Raw genomic sequence first — 19,625 nt, forward strand, 5'->3', positions numbered from 1 at the left:
GACTTAGCACAACAAGAAAAACAACTCTGCAATGCATAAGGACTCTATTAAATGTTTTCTTACAGTTATGTTTAAAGTTAACACTAACCTATATTTTCTACTAATAGTATCCCAGGCAATGAGAGGGCTTCCCTGATAGCTCAGAACTTCCAGATGTTCAAGCTGGATTTAGAAAAGGCAGAGGAACCAGAAATCAAATTGCCAACAGCTGTGGGATCATCAAAACAGCAAGAGAGTTCCAGAAAAACTATGCCAAAGCCTTTGACTGTGTGGATCACAACAAACTGTGGAATATTCTTAAAGAGATGTGAATATCAGATCACCTGACCTGCCTCCTGAGAAATCTGTATGCAGGTCAAGAAGCAACAGTTAGATATGGAACAACAGACTGGTTCCAAATCGGGAAAGGAGTTCATCAAGGCTGTATTTTGTCACCCTGCTGATTTAACTTAGATGCAGAGTACATCATGCAAAATGCCAGGATGGATGAAGCACAAGCTGGAATCAAGATTGCTGGAAGAAATATCAATAACCTCATATACGCAGGTAACACCCTTATGGCAGAAAGCAAAGAAGAACTAAAGAGCCTCTTGATGAAAGTGAAAGAGAAGAGTGAAAAAGTTGGCTTAAAACCCAACATTCAGAAAACTAAGATCATGGCATCCAGTCCCTTCACTTCATGGCAAATAGATGGGGAAACAATGGAAACAGTGACAGACTTTATTTTGGGGGGCTTCAAAATCACTGCAGATGATGACTGCAGCCATGAAATTAAAAGACACTTGCTCCTAGGAAGAAAAGCTATGACCACCCTAGAGAGCATATTAAAAAGCAGAGACATTACTTTGCCAGCAAAGGTCCATCTAGTCAAAGCTATGGTTTTTCTAGTAGTCATGTATGGATGTGAGAGTTGGACTATAAAAAAGCTGAGTGCCGAAGAATTGATGCTTTTGAACTGTGGTGTTGGAGGAGACTCTTGAGAGTCCCTTGGACAGCAAAGAGATCCAACCAGTCCATCCTAAAGGAAATCAGTCCTGAATGTTCATTGGAAGGACTGATGCTGAAGCTGAAACTCCAATACTTTGGCCATCTGATATGAAGAACTGACTCACTGGAAAAGACCCTGATGCTGGGAAAGACTGAAGGTGGGAGGAGAAGGGGACAACAGAGGATGAGATGGCTGGATGGCATCACCAACTCAATGGACATGAGTTTAAGCAAGCTCCAGGAGTTGCTGATGGACAGGGAAGCCTGGTGTGCTGTAGTTCATGGGGCCAAAGAGTTGGACATGACTGAGCGACTGAACTGACTGAGGCAATGAGACAACATAGTTGGCTAAAAACAAGAATCAATTACTCTATTTTTACTTTTAAGGGACCTCCATATTGTTCTCTACAGTGGCTGTACCAATTTACATTCCCACCAACAGTGTGGGAGGGTTTGCTTTTCTCCACACCCTTTCCAGCATTTATAGTTCATGGATTTTTTTATGATGGCCATTCTGAATAAAAATAGAGCTACCATATGATTCTGCAATCCCACTCCTGGGCATATACCCAGGGAAAATCATGACCCAAAAGAATACCCCAACGTTCATAGCAGCATTATTTATAATAGCCAAGATACAGAAGCAACCTAAAAGTCTATCAACAGATGAATGGATTAAGATGTGATATATATACACAGTGGAATGCTACCCAGTCATTTAAAAGAATGAAATCATGCTTTTGCAGCAACATGGATGAACCTACAGATTGTCTTATTGAAGGAAGTCAGACAGAATGATAAATATTACATGGTATCACTTGTATGTGGAATCTTTAAAAAAATGATACAAATGAATATATTTATAAAACAGACTCATAGACTTAGAGAATATATTTATGGTTGAGGTGGAAGGGATAATTAGGGAGTTTCTAACTGACATGTACACATTGCTATATTTAAAATGGATAACCAACAAGAACCTGCTGTATAGCACAGGGAACTCTGTTCAATATTATGTAACAACTTAAATGGGAAAAGAATTTGAAAAAGAATAGATAACATGTATATGTATAACTGAATCACTTTGATATACACCTGAAACTAACACAACCGTGTTAATCACCTATATGCTAATATAAAAAGTGAATTACTGATTCTTGTTCACATTTTCATTTGCAGTGAGTTTCTTTTTTAAAAAACATGAATGTCTGAGGCTAATGGACAGAAACAAGCATTATCAATAAATCAACCAGCAGTGGAGTATTAGCTGAGTATCTACTACATTTTCTGCGTTGAATGGATACTCAGTATCCCCTTAATTGATTGATTATGTTGTTTGTTTCTGCCAACTGTCATCAGCTATTGATTTTTTTCATTTCCTTTATTTTTTCTGATAAGGAAATGATGACATTTCATTGCTTAAATTTAGAACCAGCATAAAGTAAGATAAAGTGCTGATGTTAAATGTAAGCTTCAGGTTTGAGAACTGTCAAAAACAGTATGAATAAATTGCCACTGGAGAATTCACCTTTCAGTTGTGTGGCAGAGCTAATTGATGGAGAAAATATTCTGGTAGACTTCATCCTACTTGTGTAGCATATCACGTTTGCTATGATAGGCTCAAAGTTCAACTGTATTTGAATATTTGTACTTCAAAACTTAAGTTCATAAATTCAGTTCAATAGATAAAATAAGAGCCATTAAATGTGTAGTCACTGACATTTAAATGAAGGCATAGTGGCAGAATCTTTTCTTTTTCATGATTTCATGATTAGGGCAAGCTACTGAACTGATCACTGTAAAGTACAGTTTGAAATTCACGAATTAGCCTATTTACATGTTAAAGGCTAGGGAGCCAGAGCTCATAGCACCTACCAAAGACAGAAGAGTCTGTGATGTCTTAGAAACACCTAGACCACTGTGCTAACAACTTGATACACAGGCCAAAGGAATACTGATTAAAGCAGCAGGAGAGGAGGAGGAAGAGAAAGTTAGTACTTGTTAATAAGCTTTGTGGAGGTGAGTGTGGAAGTGGGCAGCCTTGGTGCTGGTATTGCGCCCCCTGGTGGCACCTTCCTGTCTACAGTTTGGACGAAGGGCAGTTAGGCAGGTGTCAGCTGACAAAGGCACCAAAACAGTGTTTAAAGGTACTCTGAGTAACTTTAAAGTACCTTCTTCTTCCTGAATTCAGCACTAAACAAGTAAATAACTTTGGTCTGGCCTCAAATTGTAACCCTGAAAACTTAGTGGAAGGAAATTTGTCCTCCATGTGAAAACTTTAAGCCTGTAGGAAAGAAGTTCATGCAATAATTGTAAATAAGTTCATAGTGCATAATTTTTTGCTTTCTTAAAAAACTAAAATTTTTCTAGTATAAAGTTACTAGATGTAAGACCATATAGATTTTTTATTATTACAGCTTTATTTTTAAAAAATCAACATTTTACAAGTTTGCCCATGGGCTCAAGTTTAATTTGTAAAATGCACTTCAAATTAAGTCCTTATTTAAAGGGATATACATATTTCAAAAGTGTTAAGCTGCTAAAGCTCTGTTTCTATTTTGAATCGATATTAAATACAGTTTAAGAAACTCAAAAAGTTAGCTATTTAACAACCCAAAGCAAATGAGTTGTTTGGTCTTATAAATTTGGGGAAACTTATGATATGAAATCTAATGCTGTGTACTTTTTATGAAAACCTGCCATCCAGTGGACATTTTATGCTAAGGCAGCGTCTTACTTAGTGCTTTTATGGACAAGATGCTTCAACAACTGTTTTTAAACCTGTCTTTAACAGTTATATTCTAAATGTCTAGTTTAGAATAAACCTAATAGCTAGTTACCTAGAACCCATTAACCCTATAGCTAGTTCAATACAAAATGGTAGGAAAAAGAAAAAAACAACCTCTAAGGCTTAAAATTTGAACATAAAATAATTCTGTGATCATAAATGTTTATATATGTTATCAATACAATTTGACAACCAGTTCAATGTTAACAATCCTACTGTAATCAAAATGCTTAAGTAAAACCTAGAGCCCCGTGTGTCAGTTTCCTTATTGGTAAAAACAGGTATTATCAATAGTAGTACCTCACTGCTGGTATAAGGAAAAGAGAGTCAATATAAGTTAAGCTCTTAGAACTGTAATTAGCACAGAATTGCTCAACTGTCACTAGTTCCATTAGGTCAATGATTTTCACAGGCCCTCATCGGGCCTAATCAGGATTTCCTGAGAAACTCTCAAGTTAAAGCAATTTCCTTCCTTCAAGATCCCCCACAACCTCTAGTGGTTCAAGCTGCCATCTCCCTTCCTTCCTTCTCCTAGACTCATATACTGAATCAATCCACCCAAAGCTCTTTACTGATTAAGAGAATGATTTTAAAAAGTTGAGTTGATCCATGTGTATCATTGTAAACAACTTGCTCAGAACCCCAACCTAAATAATAAATAAGCCAATTGTCCTAACTCACAGAAGCATTAAAATAAAAGATGAGACACTCTGTAAACACTGCAAGGAGGGTACAGCAGTTTCCTATTGCCACTGCAACAACTTTGGTGGCTTCAAACAACCTAAACTTGATCGGGAGACCAAAAGTCTGCAATGGGTTTCATGGGGCTAAAACCAAGGTGTCTGCTGGGCTGTGTTTCTTTTTGAGGCTCTGGGAGATAACTGGTCTTCCAGCCTTTTGCAGCTTCTAGAGCTGGTCTGCGTTCCCTGACTTACGGTTCTTTCCCCCATCTTCTGAGGTACCAACTGCATCCCTCTGACCTCTGCTTCTGTCCTCATCTCTTCTGATTCTCCTGCCTCCCTCTTTCAATTCTCACATCTACAAAATCCTTTGCTGAGTAAGGTAACAGGTTTACAGGGTCCAGAGATGAGACATGGGCATCTGTAAAGAATCATTATTCCCCGCTCCCACCGAGGTAGATTATTTCAATGGGACAACAGGAAGAGCAAGAGGCAATCTGGACTTCTGGGAAACAAATCAACACAAATTTCATGACGTGTTGTGTACTTACATCATCAATAGTGAAAATCACATGCAAAAGTAGCTGCTATATACTAAGATGGATAACCAACCACACACTGTGTGTGTATAGCACAAGGAACTCTGCTCAGTGTTATGTGGCAAGCCTGGATGGGAGGGGAGTTTCGGGGAGAATGGATGCATGTGTATGTATGTCTGAATCCCTTTGCTGTTCACCTGAAGCTATCACAACATTGTTCATCAGCTGTACCCCAACATAAAATATGCGTGTGTGCTAAGTCACTTCAGTCGTGTCCAACTCTTTGCAACCCCATGGAATGTAGCCTGCCAGGCTCCTCTGTCCATGGGATTCTCCAGGCAAAAACACTGAAGTAGATTGCCACATCCTTCTCCACCAATACAAAAATAAGTTTAAAAAAAAGAATATATGTATTTATATATACACACATATATAACTGAATCACTTTGCTGTACACCTGAAACTAACACATTATAAATCAACTATATTTCAATAAAAATTTTTTAAAACTAGCTAGAGGGAAATTAATAGACCATTCATCACTCAACACACTTTAATAAAGAATTTACTTAGGGACTTTTCTGGTTGTCCAATGGTTAAGACCACAATTCTACTCCAGGGGGCATGTGTTTTAACCCTGGCTGGGGAGTTAAGATCACTCATGCCCCAAAGTGCAGCCAAAAAAAGTTTATTTCAAAACATTTTGTAAACCAATGTGGTACAGAGAACCCATTCTATCACTCTCTAGCTGTGTCACTTGGAAGGTTTAGATATGGCCTCTCTGAACTTTTTCTCAACTGTGAAAAGGGGTTAATTACAAGTAGAATGTGTACCTGATTGCCTGACACAGTAAACATAATAAACGTTGGTAATAACTGAATTCAAAATGATTTAAAGTTCATTTTTTCAACAGTACTGATAGAACTTGCTATATATTCCAGGGAGCCATGTGAGTCCATACTAAAATCATCATCTGTATCAGGCTCTCACTGTGCATTTGGGTTGGTTTTTGTGCCTTTAATTTCAGGGCAGTGCCACAGGATAAAATGAACTCCGAGTAACTCCTAATAGTAACAGTAAGACTATTAACAGCTAATAAGTAGTGAGTGCTCAGAGTTACAGCAAACACTACTCAAAATGTTTTACCGATTTCATCTATTTTAATCCCCACAAAGATTAGTATATAATTTGTAATTTGTCATCATCTTGGCAGGACCCTTCTCAAGCTAAGACTTCTGACTCACTGGCATGTTACACAAAACTGAATTGTTAATCAAAGGGAAAAAACAGTCACACGGGATGTAATACAATTTCAGGAAGCGTCTGAAATCATCGTCTAAAATGAGCAGCTGAGAGAGTGTTTGTTACATAGATCCACTTGCCTGCATTATCCACTTTCCAGCAAAATTTATTTTTTTAACTGTTTACAGTGCTTACAGGCAAAGGCCCCAAAGGCAGGAAAACCACCTGAGTTTCAGCCTCCAAACCAAGAGTTCGTGTGTAGAGCAGGGTTTTGTCATCTTCCTCTCTTACTCTGCCCTAGGCTTTCTGTCAGAGGTTGCTTCTAGTTAATACATACAACCTCTTTTGGCTTCCAGATTAGTCATCCTACCTAAATACTGCTTCTAATGAACTGAGTTAAAACAGGGACCAGAAATGGATATTCTGCTGTCTGACAAGGAAAGAAGAGATAGGGAAAAGCCCTACAGCATAAATGCCATCACTGGGCATGAACACAGTGTCTATTACATCTTGCAGCATGGACTGGAAATTCAGACCTTACTGCACATCCGTGAACAAATCAAAATAAGGGGAAAAAAAAGAAAATATGTACTTTCTCTTTAGGGAGTACTTCAACCAAAGTAAACTAGGAAAGTATTGATACGCGGGGTTTTCTGAAGACCAGTAATTGTGATCATTCTTAACCTGGGAATTACAAATAACCCAGCTAAGGACACAGAAAATGCCCCTAGGATCTACCAACTTTTTCATTAATCTGATTTTTAAAAAAGGTTTGAAGTATGACGGCAAGAACTACCAACTAATTGGAATTAAAATGAACTCTCATAATTCTAAACAAAAACGAGTTATCAAAAAGAACTTTGAGCACCTGCTGCTGCTGCTAAGTCACTTCAATCAATAATGTCCAACTCTGTGCGACCCCACAGACAGCAGCCCACCAGGCTCCCCTGTCCCTGGGATTCTCCAGGCAAGAATCCTGGAGTGGGTTGCCACTGCCTTCTCCTAACACCTCCTAGAGTTTAAAAAAAAAAAAGAAAGCATGAAAAGCAAGTAGAGAACATCTCCTTCTTCCTCGATATCTTATGCTTTATGTCAATTACAAAAGAAAGTTAGCAGGAAGAGCTGTGCAAGCGTGCAGGCAAAATGATTAATATACTTGGATGTGACTTGAATGCCACTGAAAGGCCAGTGTGAATATAACTGAGCCCTAAAAGCACAGTAGCTGTGATACCTGAAACTATTACCACAAGGCTGGTTCTTTCAAAGGCTTCTGGAAACGTGCATATTTACTGGGTTCAAACTAACATTTTTAAATGTGTATATTCATTTGTTTTAACCACTATTGCCACTTGGCAAAGAGCATTCTCTAAGAAATGAGAAAAGAGAACAGATATGATCTGACAGGGAGGAGTAAGGATCCCCACACTGGCTTGTAGGGCTTTGAATATTGAATCCAAGAGTTCCATTGAAATATTTTGTTCATTTGGTCATTTTAATTCTTTAGCACAGCATTTAAAACATAGATTATTATTGTTCAGTTGCTAAGTCTTGTCCAACTCTTAAAAGACCCCGTGGACTGTAGCATGTCAGGCTCCATGGGGTTCTCTAAGCAAGAATACCAGAATGTTTTGCCATTTCCTTCTCCAGGAGATCTTTCCAAAGCTAGGATTGAACCCGTGTCTCTGGTATTGGCACACAGATTCTTTACCACTGAGTCACCAGGGGAGCCCTTCAAACATACGCGCATGCGTGCTCAGTAGCTCCAGTCGTGTCTGACTCTTTGCAACCCCATGGACTGTAGCCCACCAGGCTCCTCTGTCCATGGCATTCTTCAGGCAAGAATACTAGCTTGCCATGCCTTCCTCCAGAAGATCTTCTCCCCCAAACATACATAAGACTCAGTAAATATTTATGGACAGGAACAATGATTATGGGTTGGGAAGATCCCCTGGAGAAGGGGGAGGCTACCCACACTTCAGTATTCTGGCCTGGAAAATTCCATGGACTCTATAGTCCATGGGGTCACAAAAAGTCGGACACAGCTGAGTGACTTTCAAAAATAAATAGTGATTATGACAATGGTGAGAATGGTGAACACTTGACTACTAAGTACCAGGTGTTATTTGAAGTGCTTTACACATTTTAAATTCCTTTAATATTTCCAACTACCCTAGAAGGTAAATGCTGAGGTACAGAGAAGTTCAGAAACTTGCCTGAGGTCACGCAACAAGAAGGCTTATGAGCCAGAATTCAAAAGGAGGTGTTTGGGCTCCAAAGCAAGTCAGGAAGGGAGAAGGAGGAGAAAGGACTGAGAGAAGAATCACAAAAGGAAAAAAGGACTGGAAAAAAGACAGAAAGTAGACGCTTTGCCAATTCTGCTTACCTCTGGTTTCCTCCAAAGGTTAGCATGCGAGGCAGTGGTTCCTTACTAGGAAACAGAGTCCCCCAGACAGGTACGTGGCGTTCAGGGGATAAAGAAAATACGTAGAAAATACATAGGCAGACACCTCACAAATCAGAGTTTAAAAGTTCAGCAACTGAAGGGTGCTTAACTCTGTCTGAGGGCTGGTCTGCCTCAGCACGGCCTCCCCTGCCCACCGGTGGGACAGGAACCAAGGAGATAGGTGTGATCAGTCGCTCAGTCCTGTCCGACTCTCTCATAACTCCATGGACTGGACTATAGCTCTGTCCGTGGGATTTCCCAGGCAAGAAGAGTGGAGTGGGTTGCCGTTTCCTCCTCTATGGGATCTTCTGGACCCAGGGATCGAATCCAAATCTCCTGCACTGACAGGTGGATTCTTTACCACTGAGCCCCCTGGGAAGCCCCGAGGACATCCGAGGCACCTACATGGTTCCTTAGGCAACGGAAGTATCTTCCCATGCCACTGACAATCTAGTTAACCAGAACACTCATCAAGGAGGCAAGATATTTAGCCCTGTTTTGGTGAGCAACATTTTATGTCTTCTATCACAATAGAAGGTGGTTGAACAATTTGAGTTTTACTTCATTTTATGCCAATTCTTTTCAAAGACCTTTCGATATTTATTGCAGTCTAAAATCATCCTCCATTCAGATTTTTGCTTTATGTATCTTTGCTTCTTTGTTGTTCAGTGTCTAATGGCTTATGATATGCCTTCTTTGTGAACTGTACCTTTTATCATTGAAAATATTCATCTTTGTTTCATTAAAAAACAAATTGTTAAAAATAAATAAAATCATCCTCTAGGAATGACTTCACATCAGTAGTGCTATCCTGTGCCTACCCATAATTTAGCATATTTACAGCATCAAATATTGGGAAACAATTTGCATAGGTACCGTAGAAGACAGACTTCCAAGCTCTGAAACGACACTGCAGGAGCAACCTAACCTTCCAAATCTCTCTCCCTTTCACTGGTTTCTATTTGAAATCCCTTCAGCAGGAAAAAGTCTTTTGTTCCTACATAAAATACAAAGTATAAATCCTTCTAAAAGAGGCAAACCATGGGCTAAAGTGATACTAGAAGTGTGAAGTCACTCAGTCCTGTCCGACTCTTTTGTGACCCCGTGGACTATAACCTGCCCGGTTCCCCTGTCCATGGGATTTTCCAGGCAAGAATACTGGAGTGGGTTGCCATTTCCTTCTCCAAAATGATACTAAATTGTAACCAATTAGTATCATCTTCTTTGGGGGTTCACATACTTTGAAGGTGAAATACAGCCCTGGGGGTTGCAGGAGGGAATAGGGCAGAGATGAAAAGAGGAAAAGAGGACACAACAGTATAAAACTGATAGTACGTAAATGTCACCTACCGTCCAATTTTTCCTATATGTGTGTTAGTTCCTCAGTCGTGTCTGACTCTTTGCGACCCCCATGAACTGTACCCTGCCAGGTTCCTCTGTCCATGTAATTCTCCAGGCAAGAATACTGGAGTGAGCTGACATTCCCTTCTCCAGGGGATCTTCCTGAACTAGGGATTGAACCCAGGTCTCTTGCACTGCAGAAAGACTCTTTACCAAAGTAAATTTCTCCTAAAGTAGACTTAAATGCTGATATATATTGGTTTGATATGATTTCAAATCCACTTGTTTTGGACTTTTTTTTTTTTAATCTAAGACTGAGGTTGTTCGGTTCTGAGTGAAGTCATATACATTTAGGAAGCTGTAGCCGGATGTCAGGGCTGACCCCTGTGGTCAAGTGCTCAGCAGCTCATTTACTGAGAAGCCTTGATGGACAAGAAGGGGTAGGGGGCAGCTCTGGGAGACATTAAGGTTTGACCAGCACCCTAAGAGTGTTCTGTCTGCGTTACTGATCTCAATAGCTCTCCGAAGACTTTGTGGCATTAGCTCCTGCCTGGGCAAGATGACACCTTGTCAGGTAGCAGTGAAAGCCATGCAGTGGCCCAAAGAGATCATCTTGCCTGCCAACACTGGTATCTTTGTTCCCTAGCAACGCACCCTAGTAACCAAGGACTTTTACTTTCCACTGACAGCTGGACATCAGCTTACCAAAGGTATACCTAAACTAAATTTGTATTTTATTCCTTTCATCTTCCCTTTGCCTGAAACAATAGTGTGATTAATCTATTACTGGTTGGAGTATGTCACTTCTTTATTGGCTTAATTAAAAGATATGATCCTGTAAGCTATTGGCTTGTGAAATTAGTTTAATTCCCATAGTTACCCTATGTTATGGCAACCTCTGGCAAAGACAACTTCTGACAAAGATGATTGCAATCTCTGAATACTATTTGCCACACCAGAACAAACAAACAAACACCATTTCCCATTCAGATTTAAAATACATGTAAAGTAGCATATGTGGCTAAAATCTTGATTATTTAATAAGATCAAGAACACCTAGATTTGAAACACTGTTTTGTTACCAACCAGGTCTGTGAACTAGGACAGGTTCCTCAGTTCAGTTCAGTTCTTCTGACTCTTTGCAACCACACGGACTGTAGCACAGCAGGATTCCCTGTCCATCACCATCTCCCGGAGCTTACTCAAACTCGTGTCCATCGAGTCGGTGATGCCATCGAATCACCTCATCTGCTGTCATGAGGTACAGGTTCCTCACCATGTTTCAATTCCCTCATCTGAAAAGTAGATTAATAATAGCAGCATTTCATAGGGTTGCCAAAATTATTGAGTGCAAGGCCTTGCTTCAACGCCACAGAAGCAGAGCCTAGAATCAAGGTCACCACCAAAGCTGATTAAGCCCCTTTATAACCATTGCCAAAAGCCCCCTGATCATCACCGGCAGGCTTCCTGACTCCAAATTAGGCAAAAGTCCAACCCGGTAGTCACCCTACAGTGCTCTAACCAATCATCTAATGCCAACTTTTCAGCAGGAATCTCCTTTGTCTTGAGGCTATAAAAATCGGCTATTATCCACAAAAACTGTCACTCTCCGTGGTCTGTCAGGAGGTCGGCCCACCGTGCTCACAGTGCCCTCATTATCTCTGTTCTTTGTTCTGAATAATCCCTTCTGAAATACTCTCTGTCTAGAAATTCTTTTCCAATCTGCACTCAGACTGCCTCAGTGGAGATTAAAATACATAAATATGTAAAGCATCTTAGAAAAGTGTCTGACATACAGTAACTGCTTGATAAATGTTAACTATTACTATTGCTTAACACAATATAATAATTATAGATAATATAATAATTGAAGGTTATTATAGTTATTTTGTTTAAGCATGACTGATCAATAAAAGGAAGCGCTTCTATGTGCCCCATTGTTTATCGCAGCACTATTTACAACAGCCAGGACATGGAAGCAACCTAGATGTCCATCAACAGAGGAACACATAAAGAAAAGGTGGTATATATATACACAATGAAATATTAGTCATCCATATAAAAGAATGAAATACTGCCCTTTGCAGGAACATGGACAGACCTAGAGATTGTCACACTAAGTCAGAAAGACAAATATCATATGGTATCACATCTGAAAAAATGACACAAATTTATTTACAAAACAGACTGACTCACAGATATAGAAAACAAACTTATGGTTACCAAAGGAGACGGGAATAAGGGATAATTTAGGAGTTTGAGATTAACATCTCTACACTACTATATATAAAATAAATAAAATAAAATAAAAAAACAAGACCCTAATGTACAGCACAGGGTACTCTACCCAATATCTTATAATAACCTATAATGGAAAACAATGAGAAAAAGAATATTTTATACATATAAACTGAATCACTATGATGTAGATGTAAAACACTGTAGACATCAATAGAAAACCATAAACATCAATAGAAAAGTTAATAATAAGGAAGCACTTCTCATAGATAACATTTCTCTAGGGAATTATTTCACGCTCACTTCCCTGGTGGCTTAGAGGTTAAAGCGTCTGCCTGCAATGCGGGAGACCTGGGTTTGATCCCTGGGTCGGGAAGATCCCCTGGAGAAGGAAACGGCAACCCACTGCAGGACTCTTGCCTAGAGAATCCCATGGACGGAGGAGCCTGGTGGGCTACAGTCCATGGGATCGCAAAGAGTCGGACACGACTGAGCGACTTCACTTTCACTTTCAAATCAAAGGATACCAGTAGCAATAGGCTTCCCTGGTGGCTCAGTGGTAAAGAATCTGCAAGGCAAGCAGGAAACACAGGTTCAAACCCTGGGTTGGGAAGATTCCCTGGAGGAAGTTATGGCAACCCATTCCAGTATTCTTGCCTGGGAAATTCCACGCAAAGAAGGAGCCTGGCAGGCTATAGTCCACGGGGTCACAGAGTTGGACATAACTTAAAGACTGAGCAGCCGTGCACCAGTAAGAATAGGCACAACATATAAAATTTCCTTTAAGTATTTGTTCTACTAACTGCCAAGGTTATATCAACTCTACTAGAGGCTGTTCACTGATCAAAAAGATGTTAATCTAATCACAGATGCTTGGAAGCTAGAAAGTAATGACTATGTCACTAGGCTTTCTTAAAGTTATTTAATAGGATTTACAAATATTGACACATAAGTCATTGAAGAATAGGACTTCTGTCTTTTTTAGGTAAGGTTATTTATAATGTCCTTCTATAAACCGGTGAATGTAAATGATAGTTCTACAATTCAATTTTGCCCTCCTTGCATCATTCATTCTGACATTATTGAATGCTAAAAGGAAATATGAAAATGAATGGCTTATAGAATGAATTCAGACTCACTGAATTTAGAGCTGAAAGGGATCTTGGGAATCATACACCCCTCCATCAGGAGAAGCCACATGTCTTGGGTAATCTGCTACATCTCCAAGAAGAGAAAACAGTTCTTCCTATACCTGTCTTCTAATACATCCAACTCTAACACATCCAAGTGTCTGGGAGATTTCTTACCATGTATACTTCCAGGAGCTCTGGAGACAAATGCTCCCTACCTGGTGTTTTGTCTAGAGTAAAGAGAAAGTCAGAACACAATACCTGAAACCATGCTCTGTTGCAACTCAATGTTACCTCTTTACAAAGTCCTCTCTTGACCCCACAAATACCACTGTCAACTACAAACTGGCACTTGCCAAGGTAGGGCATTTGCCCTGAACCCTTTGCTAGTGCTGCTCTGACCTTCAACATGCTCTAAAAGGAGTTCAGGGTGCAAGAGTGACACACTCCGTGCTCCAGGGAAACTGGCAGAACAGGTCTTTAGGTGGTTAGACATTTTCAGAAACTGATTTCGTGATCCCAATCTTTGCATTCCAGTCTTTGCACTGAATCCCTTCGTGATGACAACAGCTCCTCGTGACTAGCAGAAAGCCTCTTGTAAAATAAGCGCTTGATTGCATTGAACTTTGCCTTCACCAAAATCTAATATCTTGATCTTCCTCCATGACCTCTTTGGAGCAGTTCCTCAGAATTATCTGAGGTGCGGTCTCCCGGGTTGCAGTCCTCATTTTGCCCCAAATAAAACTTAACTCACAGCTCTTACATTGTGCATCTTTTTTAGTCGAGACCACCATCACAATGCTTCCCTGGTGGCTCAGATGGTAAAGAATCTTCTGCAATGCAGGAGACTTGGGTTTAATCCCTGAGTCAGGAAGATCCCCTGGAGAAGGGAATGGCAACCCACTCCAGTATTCTTGCCTGAAGAATCCCATGGACAGAGGAGTCTGGTGGGTTATAGTGCATGGGATGCAAAGAGTGGGACATGATTGAGCAACTAACAATTTCACTTTCACCATCACAATACCATGTTATCTTTTACCCATTCAGTTTGCTTTATTTTCCTTTAAGGCACATTTATGATATAAAATTACCATTATCAGAGATTAGTTGGCTGGTTTGTTCATTAATGTTCCCTCACCCTCACCAGGATGGAGTAATTCATTCATTCATTAATGTTCTCCTCACCTCAGGAGAGTACAGGCTGCATTTCTCTTGTTCACATCACTTCCCTGGTACCTGGGACAATATCTTGCATATTTCAGATGCTCAGGAACACGGATCCACCTGGGTACACACCCTAAGAGGGAATGCACAGTTTAGACCTCAGTGTTCAGCCCTGAAAGTCTATATGTAGAATCGAAGAAAAAGAGTTTAAGTCCACAAGTTACAAGAATGATATGGGCAGGGAACTGTCTATGGCTGGCTCTTTGCCAAGTGAAGGGAAACCATGGAACAGATTTCAAAGAAAGATAAGAACCAAGACACCAAGGCAGAGAAGGTTACTCATGACATGTTTCATATGTAAGGGAGGCAACATTTTATCTTGCTTCAGTTATCAGCAGGAACTCTTTAACAAAGAGACATTAACAAAAGCAAGCAGTGTATCAACACAATACCACTTGGAAGAAACCTAAAGGAAAAGTAACTCAAGCTGGAGTGCTTAGATTCCCGCTTACACAACCTCTTGACAAAACAGCATATTATAGAGAAATGACAAAACAAAGCACACAGTTTCAGGCTTCCAAAAGTGGCAAACTGAGGAGAGATAAATACACGGGAGCAACTAATAAAGGAAAGTTTGTTTGCAGATTCCTCTGAAAGGTCTCTGGGCTGATAAGAGGGTCCCCAGTAAAAAGAGAGCATGTACCCTGCAGAAGAAGTTGGCTTAAAGCTCAACATTCAGAAAACTAAAATCATGGCATCTGGTCCCATCACTTCATGGCAAACAGATGGGGAAACAGTGGAAACAGTGGCAGACTTTATTTTGGGGGGCTTCAAAATTACTGCGGATGGTGACTGCAGCCATGAAATTAAAAGACACTTACTCCTTGGAAGGAAAGTTATGACCAACCTAGACAGCATATTCAAAAGCAGAAACATTACTTTACCAACAAAGGTCCATCTAGTCAAGATTATGGTTTTTCCTGTGGTCATGTATGGATGTGAGAGTTGGACTGTGAAGAAAGCTGAGCACTGAAGAATTGATGCTTTTGAACTGTGGTGTTGGAGAAGACTCTTGAGAGTCCCTTGGACTGCAAGGAGATCCAACCAGTCCATCCTAAAGGAGATCAGTCCTGGGTGTTCATTGGAAGGACTGACGTTGAAGCTGAAACTCCAATACTTTGGCCACCTGATGCGAAGAGCTGACTCATTGGGAAAGAGCCTGATCCTGGGAAAGATTGAAGGTGGGAGGAGAAGGGGATGGCAGAGGATGGGATAGTTGGATGGCATCACCGACTGAATGGACGTGAGTTTGAGTGAGCTCCCAGAGTTGGTGATGGACAGGGAGGCCTGGCGTGCTGCAGTCCATGGGGTTGCAGAGTCGGACATGACTGAACGACTGAGCAACTGAACTGAACTGATCCTGAAGAAAAGGGGGAGCTTTTCCTGGGTTTGCTGCTTCTTAATTGCTTTCAGTTCAAAATAGTTTTATGTCAAAGAGGAATAGTTTGGCCTGTCATGAAGCAAGCAGAGCAAGCTTGATCTTGGTAACACTACTGTATAGCAGAAGGAATTACATTCAATATCCTGTGATAAACCATAATGCAAAAGAATATTAAAAAGAATGTGTATGTGTGTATATATACATATATAGGAGTCACTTGGCTTATAGTAAAAATTAACACAACACTGTAAATAAACTATACTTCAATAAACAATATCTCCTTAAAAAAAAATTCTAGTTGCACAGCCCTAAAATTTATTCTTTACTTTAAATTCTGTTCCTGTCATTTGCAACTGAAAGTCTCAAGAGTGGAATTTACAGTAAGAACAACTGCAGACCTCAGCCCTAGTTGGTGTTCTTACTGTGATATTTTGGAGGATGTAGCTTTCAGATTTCTCTTGTCTTCAGGTTTTTTTAATTACAAGGGCACAAAATCAAAAGAAGGGGCATTTATTAGTCACCATACTGACTTATTTATTACTGAGGCAATGTCTAGAAAAATCAATTTATTGCAAATGTTTCCCACAGGTTTGCAGATTTTAGGCAATTAACAAAAGCTGCTGTAAGTCACACAAAGAGAACATTCACTGTGTAGCCAATAACTCATTTTGAAAAATTAGGTCCTCATTGTGTTGAACTTTGTGAGCAGTTTAAAACTGCAGAGCAGCCTCTGTGCTATTTTCAATAATGACCCATTGACATGGAAGATGTTAACATATACCATCTAGAGGCTGTCAGGGAAATTTGGAGTATGTGTGTGAGATCCGTTTGGAATTAAAGACAAGGAAATGGATATTAGAAAATAACAGCATATCTTGCAGGAAATGAACAAGCTAAAAAAACTCACCACACCTGAATGGGCCCTGGTGCTGTTTCGGTACCAGAATTGGGCACCCTCACACCATTACATAGAAAGCTTTGCTAGCCCACACCAGCTGTCAGTACCAGAATTGGGCACCCTCACTCCATTACATAGAAAGCCTTGCTAGCTCCAACACCAAGCCTCAGGCAACCAGATTTCTCCAGCAACCAGGACTCCCACTTGCCTCTTATTGGAAATAACCAACCCAATCTGCTTCGGAAAACTTGACAATGTGGTACAGTATCCCCAGGCCCTGCCTTAAAGGGCAATATGCCCACTTGCATATATCAGGGCTCAGATTTAGAAAGATGCCTTTTCCTCACAAGATCCTGCTCTTCTGACCTGACCACCCCTAACCTTTGCCCTGATCCAGGTCCCTGGCTGCCCTGAACTGCCTGGCACAGGCTCACGCAGCACAGATCCTTCAGCAGGCACTGCTAGCCAGGTCCCAACCACCTGCATGACCTCAGGAAGATGGGTGAAAACCCCCTTGAATGGCCCCAAAGCAGAAGCTGCAAATGGGCTACAGTCAGTCTTCACTTGTTCTCCACGTCTGGCTTCCCTGACGGTCATGCCCAGGAGTGCCAACGGAGGACCCTGGAAAGCCAGGGTCCTCCAGGATTGTGGAGCTAAGTGCATGCTTCCAAACAACTGCAGAGCATCCAAGATGGAGGGGACACACCCCCACAAAAATCACTCGGAGACGACAACGGGCAAATTGGCTACCTGTTCCAGGTCTGTGGCCACCCTGAGCCACTTGGTATGCGCACATGCAGTAAGGGAATCCCTTTGGCTCATTTTAGGCAGCTGGGGCCCTCCAGGCCTGTGGAAAGAGCATCAAGCCCCCAAATTCACATACCCTCCAGGGTAAGGGAGCTCACACCCAGAAAAATCACTCTAAAACGGCAGAGGCAAATTGCCAACGATCTCCCCTTTTGTCTCCCAAGAGTCTGTTCCTATGAACCCCTTTTCTCACGGTCTTTGCTTTGCCTTCTAAGAGGTCCCCCAGCCCTGGCTGCACGCGCATCATCAGGACTTACCTGGTTAACGGTCCTCGGGCAGTGGGGTCCTCCAGGCCTGTGGAGCTGGGTCTGGGCTCCAAACTCGAGCAAAGCCTCCATGGTGAAGGGCCCCAGCACCCCCAAAATCATTCTGAGACTGCAGGTGCAAACCACCGTCGATTAACAGTTTTTCTGTGAACTTTCTGTGGGATCAGCACACCAGCTTCTCTAGGAATCAGAGATCCCAGGAGTCTCTTACCTGGCAAACTTTGGTGAGCCTGTGGGGCCCAGAGCTGAAAAGGTAGTGGAGAAGCCTTGTATTTTGCCAGGAGGATAAATAGTCTCCATTGAGTAAATGAAAATTAATCAAAGGCGTGGGATACAAACTGATGACCGTTAGTCTCATTTGAACCTCTTGCCAGCTCTGGCCTGGGCTTCTCCAGCAACCAGTGTTCTGCTCCCAGCTCCCAGCAGCCACTGGGGCACCCGGCCAGGTGTTCTCCATCAAGACGGTGCAGCCCCCACCTGCTCTGCCTTAAGGATGATTATGCTCACCAGGGTTTGGAAATTCCCCACAAACCTCGTTACCCTCAATCCGCTTGCTCCCGTGAGTAGGCCTTGGCAGCAGTAGCCCCCAGGTCTGTGGAACAACACCTCGGCCCCAACCACAGGCATAGCTACCAGGTGGAGGGCACACAGGGCACAAAAATCACTCTGACGCGGCAGTGGTAGACTGGCCACCGTCAGTCCTCATTTGGACTTAGTTCTGGTTGGATGCCAGGCTCCTCCGGTACTTAAGGCTTCCGGTAGTTTCTTATTGGGGAATATTCGTCCGCCAGGACAGTCAAGTAAACCTTGCGTTTCCGTCTTTAGTGGGAATAGTCCCCGCTGGATAGTTCAAGCCTGTGATTAGGCTTAACCCTGTGAACCCCCTAATGCTCTCTACTGTGACCAGGCTTCTGTTTATTTATGCTGAATTCCAGGCCCCGGTTCCCCACTGCTGCACAGCAGGCCCATGCACATTTCGCATCCCTCAGCACTCATGGGGCCCGCCCACCTGCAGGCCCCCAACACGGAAGAGCCGCCATGTTGGAGGGCACCTACCTTCTAAAACAACTCTTTAGGCGGCAGGTGCAAATTGGCGACCGCTGCCTTTTCCAACAGAGAGAGTTCCTGACTATCTCTTACTGGAGAATATACTGGCCAGGCGGCTAGGCCCCGCCCTGGCCAAGCAGTTTAGTGATCTTTCCTTTCGCCTTCAGGAGGAATATCCTTTATAAGGGAGGTTAGACCTTGCGGCAGCGAAGGCAATGGCATCCTACTCCAGTACTCTTGCCTGGAAAATCCCATGGATGGAGGAGCCTGGGAGGCTGCAGTCCATGGGGTCGCAAAGAGTCGGACACAACTGAGCAAGCGACTTCACTTTCACTTTTCACTTTCATGCATTGGAGAAGGAAATGGCAACCCACTCCAGTGTTCTTGCCTGCAGAATCCCAGGGACGGGGGAGCCTGGTGGGGTGCCGTCTATGGGGTCGTAGAGAGTCGGACACGACTGAAGCGACTCAGCAGCAACAGCAGCAGCAGCAGCAGCAGACCTTGCGGATAAAGGAGATCAGCCCTGGGTGTTCATTGGGAGGACCTATTTTTCATATGTTGTATTCATGCATGCTCAGTTGTGTCTGACTTTTTGTGACTGCATGATCTCAAGC

Source organism: Budorcas taxicolor, chromosome 16 (assembly GCF_023091745.1).
Source record: "Budorcas taxicolor isolate Tak-1 chromosome 16, Takin1.1, whole genome shotgun sequence".
In the NCBI taxonomy this organism is placed as follows: domain Eukaryota; kingdom Metazoa; phylum Chordata; class Mammalia; order Artiodactyla; family Bovidae; genus Budorcas; species Budorcas taxicolor.